Genomic DNA, 12,411 nt, shown 5'->3' on the forward strand with positions numbered 1-12,411 from the left:
TGAATTTGTGCCTGTAGGAACTCAATAACAGTGTCACGCTAAGTGATAATATGATCACTCTCATTGATCTGATCTTCACGATGGAGGATTGTCTCATCCCTTGCTGCAATGATTTCATCCTTTTGAGTCACCAAGGCTTGTAATTCCACTATTTGGGTCACTTGAAGGTCAGCATTCCGATAGTGGCTTTGAGCCACACCAGTTAACTGACTCATACTGTGATGCAGTAGAATCTGGTAATGATGTTGCACATCCATGAACCTGGTAATGATACGGACGGTTTCTTCAACCAGATCTCCTAGCATATGACCAAGATGCTCTGTCCGAAAATTCCATTCCAAATTATCAGGGTCAATGGTAGGAAATAAACCAATAGGATATGCGGCAACTTCTGTCGGATGCTGATTGCAGAAAAGTTTGATCGCCTCCAAGGCAGCAGTTTCAAGGGTATCAACCAGACGATATCCAATCACTTCCACTTCTATGGGATGCCATGAGGAGCGGAAAGGGTGTTGAGGAATTATCATCTTAACCCTGCACCGAGGAACTCCTTCACGATATTCTACCCCATCGTATTGAGGAGGCTCTGTATAATGAAACAGACTCAAGGATTCCCACAAAGGCGAGGAAAACCTTCCCAGTGTAGGGCATTAGTGTGGAAGTGCCCCTCCTGATCCCAAAAGGCATTGGAAGGAGCAGCCATCTGCGATAACATTGCAAATGGTAAGATATATTTACCCTGTTGAGAAATCACAAGGTAAATAGGTTAAGATAGCTGATTCTGATAACGGCAAAGGCTGGAAATCAGATGGATACCTAAGATACCCGACTAAAGATCTTTACTTACCCAAACTAAGAACAACCAATAGATAACAAATGTTTATGTATCGATTTTTGTTGATTAGTGTATTATGCATGCACGCTCTACTCGTCCTCACAATCCAAAATAACTGCCAAATATCTTTGGACTTACGGGGTTAATTTTGGTGGCATTATACATACGTCTCTCACTATTAACTAGTCGATAAGCCCTATCCGTCCTAGTTTCGTAATCGTGGTAAGTGTACCTGCAGAAAACCACAATATATATAGATATCCAATGAACCTTTCATGCTAGCATGTCATGAAAGCGTTCCCATTCATTACTGCTCACTATAGAAACAGCATCTGTACAATTACCGCCGTACAGACAACGTTAACATACGTTATCGAATAACGTATTCACGGGGGGTACCGCAAAATGCGGGTGTATGAACAGCGATCGCCATACCCTGCGCCGAACCATCTACTCCCAATGTAGGCAACCAAAGTTGGTACATTGGCAACATCTCAAGTAAGCCACTGCTTGAGAAACAGTGTTCGGTTCGCATCACCGACAGGAAGGCCAAGCTCCCTCAGTTGGCTGAGGATCCTTACCTTCTTACCTCACAATCGAAGGTGTTGTTACAGAAAGTAAAGTTGAATTGTACATAAATTTAAGTTTTAACAGAAAAGTAATGCTGGGAGTTAGAGTTATATATATATATTACAGCCACCTCTAATTCCCTTCTTAATATCACCCTAGGGCTTTACGTTCTATACATAATTCTTAACGAACCCAACGTAGTTTGCAAATACTTGATTAACCAAATTTTATACTATAAATTATTTTTAAGGCTAAATATATCTCCGAAGTACCCTTGTTAGCTCTGATACCAGCTGTGGCAGAACCAACCTGAATTACACCGGCTCAAGTACGCGAGTCCTCTCTTGAGGGCTACCTCGTGCTTCAAACGGTATAATCCTTTGGCCTGTCGGGTAACGTCCCGATAAACCACCGAACGCAGGATCCAACAAGGTACCTCACATGAAGGTGAGTCCAGAGATATAAATGCCAATACATTTTACACCACAGGCAGATATATTACAAAAATATACAAAACATCATTAGCCCCCACTGAAGGGAGATTATTACAAAACATGTTTAAGTTTTAAGTCAAAGCAGCGGAGTTTGGAAAGCGTAGACACTGTACACATCGTTATTACAAATATCATGCTAGCCCTGGCACGATATCACTCGGCGGAATCTGTGTTGGCCGGGGACGGATCCCACTCCACGGACCAACCATCAGGCAAGGGGTAGGGCCACGGTGTAATGAATGCTGGCTCATCAGGGGGATTACCTGAAGTAGATCAACAAAAGCAAGACTGAGTATACTAATACTCAGCAAGACTTACCCGCTCATGGTATACTTAGCCATGTATCTAGACTTATGTAGCCTTTTCAGGTTTTGGGTAGGGTTTTCAGCTGAAAATCAACAAAGAGTAGATCCTTAATTTCAACTTTTAGTTTTCAGGTTCTAGTTGATTAACCATTCTAGGTAAGCACCTATAACTACTCAAATATGGTAGAATCTTTAGTCAAACATCATCTTTGATAATCACATAGTTGCTCTTGTTACTCTATGTGGCAAAGGGATTAAACAGTCTCAATCTCCGCGAGAAACGGATGATTCCTGAATCGAATTTCAAAACCTTGCAAGGGTAAACCTAACACACACGCTTGGAACACCACAGGGTCGTTCCGAAGCAACCGTTTACCTTTCATTCCGACTCATGGATCAGAGCCACCACAAGTGACTGTAGGACCATATGCACTTCCAAAGTGCAGGACGTACATCTGTAGCGCGACTACAAAACCCGTACTCCTGGTTGCCCAGCAACACGTATTCCTACACGTCGAACTAAGTAACCAAAAGAAGCAAATACATGTGGTGGGGGGTATGTCCACTCCTCGGGCCGATTGGTTACTAGGCTTACCGCTTACCATATTTCACGGCATGTGGCTAGTACTTTCAAACGCTTAACCACCGCTACCACACACTGCGACCTTATCCAGTTCAACAATACAGACGGGATATCATCTCAATCATGACACCTCACAAAATTCCCGTCCGTCATCCTTATAGTGATAATAGGAATGTAAACATTATAATTCCTATGTTGTGCGAGTGACAGGAAATCACCCGACTTCTACCGGTCCTATAAGCAAAGCAGCTATTCGGACTCAAGTTCTAGTGTTCAGTACATTGGTTCCTAGAATTATGCAACTAGGGTTCCAAACAATTCTTAAGAAATTAATGCAGAGATAAATATAAGTAGATATAAATGGCAGTGTAATAAAATAATGAGTTATGTCCGGGGCTTGCCTTCTTGCATAAGATTGAGAGTGGTATGGTCAAAGTTATCCGAACTTTGGTTCGGAGCTTCAGTTAAACCTTCGACAGCGTTCCCGGAGTCTTCAGTTGATTCTATTCCTTGTTCCAGAACGAGTTCGTAGTCCCCGTCGGCAAGAGCGGTCGAGTCTATATGAGATGCAAAGTTACAAGTTATGGAATGCATAAACTTTTATGTTATTTCACAATAAAGTTGCAATCCAAACAAAAGAACATTACATTGAAACAAATAACCTAACTATTCTGCACTGGGCAGTCATTTATCGAGTATTAATTAAATTACTTAGATATATTAGGCAGCAGGGTTACCTACACCAAACATTTAGCTATCTACCTTAAGTAGCATGATTATTTTAAAAAGTCACACTAATCCCACTTAAAAACTCTATTTAATTTAGGAGTTCTACACATGATCCTAGGTTGATAATTTGTGGCTATGCTATACTACTCATGAACAAAGCTTAAATTTGTATCTTAGATTACATAGCTGAGGTTACATTAGGCCTCTTACTCTCAAATTTGTATCTTAGATTACACCTATTGTAACAAAGCTAAGATAAATTTTTCAGCCCTAAACATGAAGGAATACATTTGGAATTAAATTAAGTAACTTTTATCAACATATAACAAAAAGTACTCGAAATCTAAGAAAATGAATAGTAAAGTACTCGAACTTTTTACATAGAGCTATACATAGCACATACAATCTAAGTTCCAAATTTCAGCTATAACACATGCCTACAACATGAGATACAATTAAAACACTTATTTTCTAATATTTAATCTACATCAGAAAATATACACCTACAGTTCAAACTTCCTAAATAAAAGTAGTCAAATTTTACTTAAGGATTCCAACAAAATTTAGTTTGCATTTTTATGACTTTTCCCCGAATTGATATAGAATTTCAAATTTGGCAGCTTAAATTACACAAGGGGGTCCTTCGGGTGTGCAAATAGCCCCCTGGACTTTCAAGTCTTCTAACATGAGGTCCTTGGGCTGGAGGCAGACGCAGAGCAAGGGAAGGACGGCCGTGTTCCGGCGAGACAGGTCACCGGCAGCGAGATCCAAGGGGAGGAGAGGGTGCAGGAGCTCACGACGGTTCTGTTGCACCACGTGTCAAGGGTCGTGGAGGTCGAAAGAAGAGATCCCGACGAGAGCCCGAGGCGGTGGCGGAGAGGTCACCGTCAGCGGCGGGGCTCCGGCGGTGAACGTCGGCAGGGGACCTGCGCCTGGGCTGCAGTAAGTCATGGGGAACGTGTAGGTACAATCAATTGGATGCAAACGTGTCGGATTCAAGGTGACCGACGGAGACAGTAGCGGCGGCGGCGATAAGGAAAGCCGGCGAGCTTCGGGAAGACGATGTGCTGGACTATAGAGCCGACGGATAGGTCGTGGAGCTTTACAAGGATGATGTGGTGCTGGCTAGAGGGTTGTGGAGGCGCGGGAGTGCCTAGAGCGAGCTGCCCACGGTGGGGCCGAAGGCGGCGACGGCGGTGCTCGTCGGAGGCGAAGCTCCAGTTGAAATTGGGAGGCAACAGGGGGTTGTCAAGCACGAGCAAGCAATGGGGAAGCTTACACGAGGATGGATTGGGGCGGAGGAGGTCTGGTGATGGCTGCCCACGGGAATGCCGTGCGCGGCCGGAGCAAGAGAAGACGGCGGCGGAGGAATGTGGTTCGGGCGCTCGGAAATTGGCACTGGAACTGGAGGAACAGGATGTAGGGGTGATGGTAATGCTGTTGCGCATGAGAGACCGAGAGTTAAGGTGCTGCGGTGAGCTCTCCACGGCGACGAGGAGGTGGCGGCCGATGGAGGCTCGGGGTAGTCGTGGCGCGCGCGCGAGAGGGCAGCAGGAGAGAGGAAAGAGGTCGGGGCAGGGAGGAGACGATGCGTGGGCACGTGCAGGAGCTGGAGGTGGAGCTTGTGGTGCGGCACCGGCGGTGAGCGGCGGTGGCAGGAGTGGAATAGAGGTGGAAGCGGCGGTGACAGAGGAAGAAGAAGCAGCAGGTGTCAGTGGGACTTGTTTGCAATTTCCAAAAACTTCAGGGACCTCTCGGTAAAATAAGATTTCCCACTGCTACAAAGGTCAAATGAGAAAATGCTTAACATGAAAGTTGTAGAGTTTTTCAAACTCTACAACATTGCTTTAGGGCTTGGGTTCAGAAACTCAAAGTTTACAACTCTTTAAGTTAAGTTTATGCATAAAGGTAGAATTTAAATTACTTTTGTCTCTATTCAAATAATTTGATCAAACTTTGGGTATGTTTACAAATTGTCCTGGAATGTCATGATTACTTGTATTTTTTACATATTGTTCCTCAAGTAAACCTGAATTTGACTTTTATAATTCAACCATTTCACATGTAAACCCTTATATTTTTGTGTTAATCACATATAAGTCCTTAGTTTCATATAGAGTCTATTTTTCTTAGGTTTTAACTTAACTTTTGTACTTTTCTTCTCTATGGTTGTTTAGATTTGACGCTTAGTAATACTTTTACCCAATTACACTCAAGTACTTATACAATTCAATAATTACAAATATACCCCTAGCTCTCTCTTTATAACTAATATACACCATAACATGCATACATATATCACACTATTACCTAGTGTCTATATTCTCTAATTACCTGAATGTTACACCCATTTCCTTATGGGCTTCTATAAGAGCTAGTAGCTCATCGACTTGGTCCATCTCCCCCTTGGAGGGCTCGGTGTTCCACTCCGGCCGTAGGACAGGCGGCTTACCCAATCTTTCAGGGAGTTCTGGGGCATGGTTTTTGATGTATAACCAATGGTTTTTCCATCCAGGGATGTTGGAGGGGAATTTTTAGGAAAGATATTTGTCACCGGCATGTTGCCTAAGATGAATGCCGGCGCCCCCTACAATGGATGGATTTTTGGAGGTAGGTTGCGGTTTTACATGGAAGAGATAGCGGAAAAGATCCCAATGGGGTTCAATTCCAACGAAAGCTTCATAAAAGTGGATGAAAATAGCAATGTGGTAGATCGAGTTCGGGTTGAGATGACGGAGCTGAAGCCCATAGAAATAAAGAAGGCCACGGAAGAAGGAACAGGTGGGGAGGGCCAAACCCCATTCAGCGAAATGGTAGAATGAGACCATTTCGTCTACATTCTCCATGGGAAGAGATTGGCGAAAAGAAGGGCGTCAGTTGATGAGATCTTCCCCTGAAGCAAACCCTCAGAAAGAAGATTCAGGAGGTCGTTATTGGAGCACTTACTGTAAATCCACTCCCCAGAAGGCGGCTGCGATTCCTTCCCCTTCCCATCCTTCTTGTTGGATCTCTTGGGCGTCATTTCAGATCTGTTTGTCACAAACTGCGTTACTTGCATGTGCTCGGGGGCTACAAAGAAGGGGTGGAGAGATTCGGCTAGCTGGGGGCTTGTCAAAGGAGGTGAAGGCGGAGCACGGATCTGATTGGGGACTCGGAAATTACTTGGCGGATTGAAGATTGGAAGCACGGGTTTTACCCTAATTACCGCGGGGTTAAATAACCAGCGGCCGGATACAAGTTTACTGTTCCGAAGTTGAAGAGTCGTCATAGAGAATATTCGGAAGATGAGGGATTATTTAGTGGATTTTTAGATAAATTATTTGATTAACTATTTTTTTAGGGTTAATTGTTCCGAAAAAAGGGGTTTTTCGAATTCCAAATCTAACTTCTGTCATTTGTACCATCACACCAATTATTTCCCAAGGGAACATTTTTTCACTGCATGCCACGACCATTGGATCCTTTTTTTCCAAGCCTGAGAGGTTTGGATTCAAGACTCGGGGGCTGCAGGATACGTGTCATCGACTACTTATTTTTTGAATATATTTGAAGAGTAAGCAAGGAAGATTCAAGACTAATGTGACCCTCAGCTTGATTCTTTGATTCAACCTAAGGCTCAGGGGCTACTCCATATGGAGTGCGATTTTCCATCGCACCCCATACCAAAGAAATAATTCGGAGCATTAGCACCTCATAGCTCCGATGCAACCAAGTACTCGAAGAAAAACTTCAAGATGGAGCTTCAAAAGAAGCCGAAGACTACTTCGGAAGTACTCGAGAAGCCTGCAATACTCAGCTACGAAGAGCTCGGGGGCTTGTCAGACCCGGGACTACGGGACTATGTACATAACGTAGTTCATACAAGAATAGGGGATAGGACATGTCCTATACCTTATCTGTGTTTGTAACATCCTAATGTAAAATTTCATATTTTATAATAAGTTTAATTGGCTGTAATAAATTTTCTAAGGTTTTTCTTTGTTTAGCTTGCATATAATTATAATTTATTTCACAGGGAATTAAAATTTTATTTTAGTTCAACATGGTTGCGCATTCATGCTGGTGCATAAATTTTATTTGGTTGAGTGCATAGGAGTTTAAATTTAAAGTTGATTTGAATTCAAATAGATTTGAGTTGGTTTGAAAGAGAAAGGGGAAAGGAAACCAGAAAAATAGGAAAAGCCCTAAACCAGCCCAGCTGGCCTAGCAACAGCCCGGCCTCTCTTTTCTTTTTCCGCGGCCCGCTTCTCTCTTTCTTCCCCCGTGCTCGGCCCAGCTCGCGCAGGCCCAGCTCCTCTCCCAGCCCGCGCTCTCCCTCTCTCTTCCTCTAACTACTCGGCCCCACCTGTCGGTCCCCTTCTTCCTTCTTCCTCCCCAATGCCACGCGCAACAACCGGTGGATTCCCCCCCCCCACGCGATCCTCGCCGGCCTTCCCCGAGCGCGCCCCCGTGATCCCCGGCTTCTCTTTTTAAACCACCCCGCACCCCCTGGAACCCTAACCTTAAACCCTACAGCCGCCACTGAACCCTAGTGCCACCGCCACCTTGATCCGCCGCGCAAAGCTTCCTGCACCACCGCGGACCCGCCACCCTGTTGCACCTCCGTCCCTGCCAACCCCCGCAATAGCTCCGCCTCGGTGCCAGGAAGCTTCCCGAGGCCTTCACCCGCGACCCTGGCCCATGCAACGGCCGGAATTGCACCAGATGTTGCCGCCGATGAGTAGCTCCGCCACCGCAATTCCATGCCGCCGGCGTGTTTCGGTCCTTCCTGACCCCTGCCACACATCCACAGGAGTACCTTGAGTCTGACTTTGGAATCCCGGAGCCTGGCACAGGCCTGCATCGACCCCGTCACCGAGCTCCTTGCCGACCCGCCGCTGGATCTCGTCGTCGACCACCCGGTTTTTACACAGAACCCCCTGGAAACTTCAGTTTTCTCGCAGATAAGCCCCTAGACCCTATTTTAGCCCTAGTTTTCGCGTTTTAGCTCCGTTTTAAGTGGTTTTCATGCCCACGTGATCATTGTAATGCGTAGAATAGCTTTAGCTCAGTTTTATGTGTGGTTTTATTGTATTGTTGTACTGTTTCTTATCTTTTTCCATTGTTTGCATGTATGTGCATGTGTGGGCCATGTTTTGGCATTACGATCGTGAGTAGACGTTGAGACACCGGAGGAGTACCAGGAGCCACCTTCTTCAGACGCGTTGGAGCAGCAGCTAGGAGAGTTTGAGGAAGGCAAGTATAACATGAGCATCCTATCACTTTTAAATACAATTTCATAGTGCATTTTAACACTGTGTGCCAAAATGCAACCCAAGGTATTTATATAAAGGATAAAAGTGGCTAGGAAATCCTTATAGGCATACAGTATTAAAATGTAGTATGAAATTATATTTAAAAGTGATAGGATGTTCATGTTATACTTGCCTTCCTCAAACTCTCTTGGCTACTTCTCAAATGCGTCTGAAGAAGGTGGCTCCTGGTACTCCTCCGGTGGCTCAACGTCTACTCACGATCGCAACGCCAAAACATGGTCCACACATGCACATACATGCAAACAATGGAAAAAGATAAGAAACAGTACAACAATACAATAAAACAGCACACAAAACTGAGCTAAAGCTATTCTACGCATTACAATGATTGCGTGAGCACAAAAACCACCTAAAACGGAGCTAAGACGCGGAAACTAGGGCTAAAACAAGGTCTAGGGCTTAACTGCGAGAAAAAACCGAAGTTCCAGGGGGTTCTGCACGAAAACTAGGGACTTATACACAATTAACCTATAGACGCAGGGTCTAACGTGCAAAAACTACAGGGCTGGACGGCGGGTTCCATTTCTAAAGAGCTCAGGGGCTTAAACGATAAAAACAGGACTAACCTGCAAATTATTCTGAACAGGGGTGGACTGCGGGTTGATTCCAAAGAAACTTAGGGTCTCTTTAGCAAAGCTGCCAGGCCGAAGGGGTACCTTCTAATCTGGGCTATTGGATCTAGATCTAGCGGCTCTGGGTGAAGCGGTATGCGGGATCTAATCTCACGCGTTGATCTTGGATCTGGCGGTTCAGGATGGGTCGGGGTGCGCGGGCGGTGGCGGAAAACGCCGGCGACCTAACTCCACGGTGGCACGGCTCGGGCTCACCGGAGTTCATCAAAATTGATGCTCCGGGGGTCAAATCGACCCGTGCCTGGGTCTAGGGTGACCGGCGCGCCACGCGTGATCTACTGGTGGCCTAGGCTGGGCTCGAGAAGGTCGGTGGAGGCGGAATCGTGAACAGGGCGGAGCTGTGCAGCGGGGAAATGGCGGCGTGCGATGTCCCGGTCCCTGTGGTGACCTAGGTGCTACGGAACCTAGCGCAACAGGAAGAGTAGGACCACGTGGTCTTCACCAAGGGCTTGGTCCGGGCTGGAGCACCATGTAGGGTGGTCGACGTCGGGGTTCGGCGGCGGAGATGGGGCAGCGCTCGTGGAGAGGGTCAATGCAGGGCGTCTCCGGGCTCCTGGACTCCACGGGTCGGCTCGTGAAGCTCTTGCGGAGATGCTATGGGGGTCAATGCAGTAGGGCGGCGATTCAACGGTGGGGCAGGAAGCTTGGGCGGTGGAGCAAGGCGGCCGGTGGTGCTGGGGGTTCGGGGCGGCTGCAGTGTGGCGGTAGGGCACAGGGAGGGTTAAAGGGGCCAATTAAGCGAGAGGCCGGTGGTGCCCCGATGGGGATTGCGGCTGTGATCCGCGCAGGGGAAGCGGATCGTACAACCGCTCGGCGCGATCCTGGCTTGGGGAAAGAAGCTTCTTGAAGGAGGGCACGCACGGGAGACTGGCCGGTGGGCTCGTGCTCGAGTGCGGGGTGGAGCGGGGCCATGAGCAGCGACGGTACAGTGGGGCGGAACAGAGCGAGCCGGCGCGAGGAAGAAGAAGGAAAGGAGAAAGGGGGCGCCGACAGGTGGGGTCGGGCGATCAGAGAGAAAAAGGGAGAGAGAGCGCACGGAGGGGGCGGGCCAGCGGGGGAAAAGAAGCGCGAGCTAGCTGGGCCGAGGGAGTGGGCCGCATGCGGGAGAAGGAAGGGAGAATGGGCCGCGGGGGAAAAGAGGCCGCGGGGAGTTGGGCTGCTGGGCTGGTTTGCCCTTTTCCAAACCCTTTTCTATTTACTTTTCTAGTTTTTAAACTTAAATCTATCTGAATTCAAAACCAAGTTTGAATTCAACCCTAGGCACTCACTCAAATAAAGCTTATGCACCAGAATGAATGCACCAACATATTGAACTAAAATAAATTTTAATTCTTTGTGGAATTTAATTAAGTTAAATGCAAGCTAGGCAAAATAAATCCTTAGAAAATTACTGGAGCCAAATTAAATTCATTACAAATCTCGGAATTTTACATTAGAGTGTTACAAACCTAGCCCCCTTACAGGAATCTTGTCCCGACATTCAGATAGGCTAGCTAGCAAAGAGATCTGGATAGATCTTTCTCAGCTCATCTTCTCGCTCCCAAGTAGCCTCATCCTCTGTGTGATGACTCCACTGAACACGGCACATCTTGATCCTCTTATTCCTGGTAACTCTCTCAGACGCCTCCAGAATCTTCACCGGATGCTTGGTGTAGGTCAGATCCTCCTGCACTTCCAACCCTTCCAATGGCGCATGCTCTTCCGGCACTCTCAGGCACTTCTTCAGCTGAGATACATGGAAGACATCATGCACTCCTGAGAGATTGGGAGGTAACTCCAAACAGTACGCTACCTCACCTTTCTGTTCCAACACCTTGAACGGACCGATGTATCTAGGGGCTAACTTCCCCTTCACATTAAACCTGCGGATTCCTCTCATCGGCGAGACCTTCAAATACACATGATCATCCACTATAAAGGTCAGATCCCGATGACGCACATCCGCATAGCTCTTCTGACGAGTCTGAGCGACCCTCAAGTTCTCTCGTACCTACTGTACCAGCTGTTCTGCATCCTCAATAATATCCGGACCGAACACCTGCCTCTTGCCAATTTGATCCCAATACAGTGGAGTTCTGCACTTCCTCCCGTACAAGGCCTCGAAGGGGGACTTCTTCAGACTGGCCTGATAGCTGTTGTTGTATGAAAACTCTGCAAACAGCAGGCATTTATCCCAGTTGGTACCATACTGAATAGCGCAGGCTTGAAACATATCCTCCAACACTTGGTTGGTTCTCTCTGTCTGCCCATCTGTCTGAGGATGATAGGTGGTACTGAAGCATAGCTTCGTATCCAACGAATCATGCAACTGCTCCCAGAACCGTGAAGTGAACTGAGAGCCTCGGTCAGATATGATCTTCTTCGGAACACCATGCAGACAGACGATCCTGGAGATGTACAACTCTATGAGTCTAGCACCGGAGTAAGTAGTGTTCACCGGAATGAACTGGGCCACCTTCATTGTCACACACTAAAATATTCAATTTTAGGATGTGAATATCTTTCCGAATTTGTTCGTCTATCAATAGGATTTTTCGAGAATTTTCCAGATTTTTCTGGTGATTATTCTCTTTTTCGTAGAGCAAAATCTATTTACTGGAAAGTTCTAAAAATCTATCTCTCGAATTCCAAGTATTTTATTTGGATTCCTCATGTCCTAAAATTACCTCCCGAGTTTTCCTCGGAAAATTTTGGGATTCTTCCGGATATATTTTCCTTGGTTTGAAATGTTTATCTGGACTTTTCTAGATTTATTTTAAACTTAAAAATATGTTCTGGGAAAATATTTCTATTTTGATTTTCATCACAGTTGGACCGAGCCGTATCTTGATGTACGTCCTTTTAACCTTATCCTCTCTGAATCTTTGAGATGTCCCATTGAGCTCCCGATCCTCTAACCGTTCCCCCGATCAAGTCATGCTTGAAAACGAAGCGCGTGGCTCGTCTTC

Source organism: Panicum hallii, chromosome 7 (genome assembly GCF_002211085.1).
Source record: "Panicum hallii strain FIL2 chromosome 7, PHallii_v3.1, whole genome shotgun sequence".
Taxonomy (NCBI): Eukaryota; Viridiplantae; Streptophyta; class Magnoliopsida; order Poales; family Poaceae; genus Panicum; species Panicum hallii.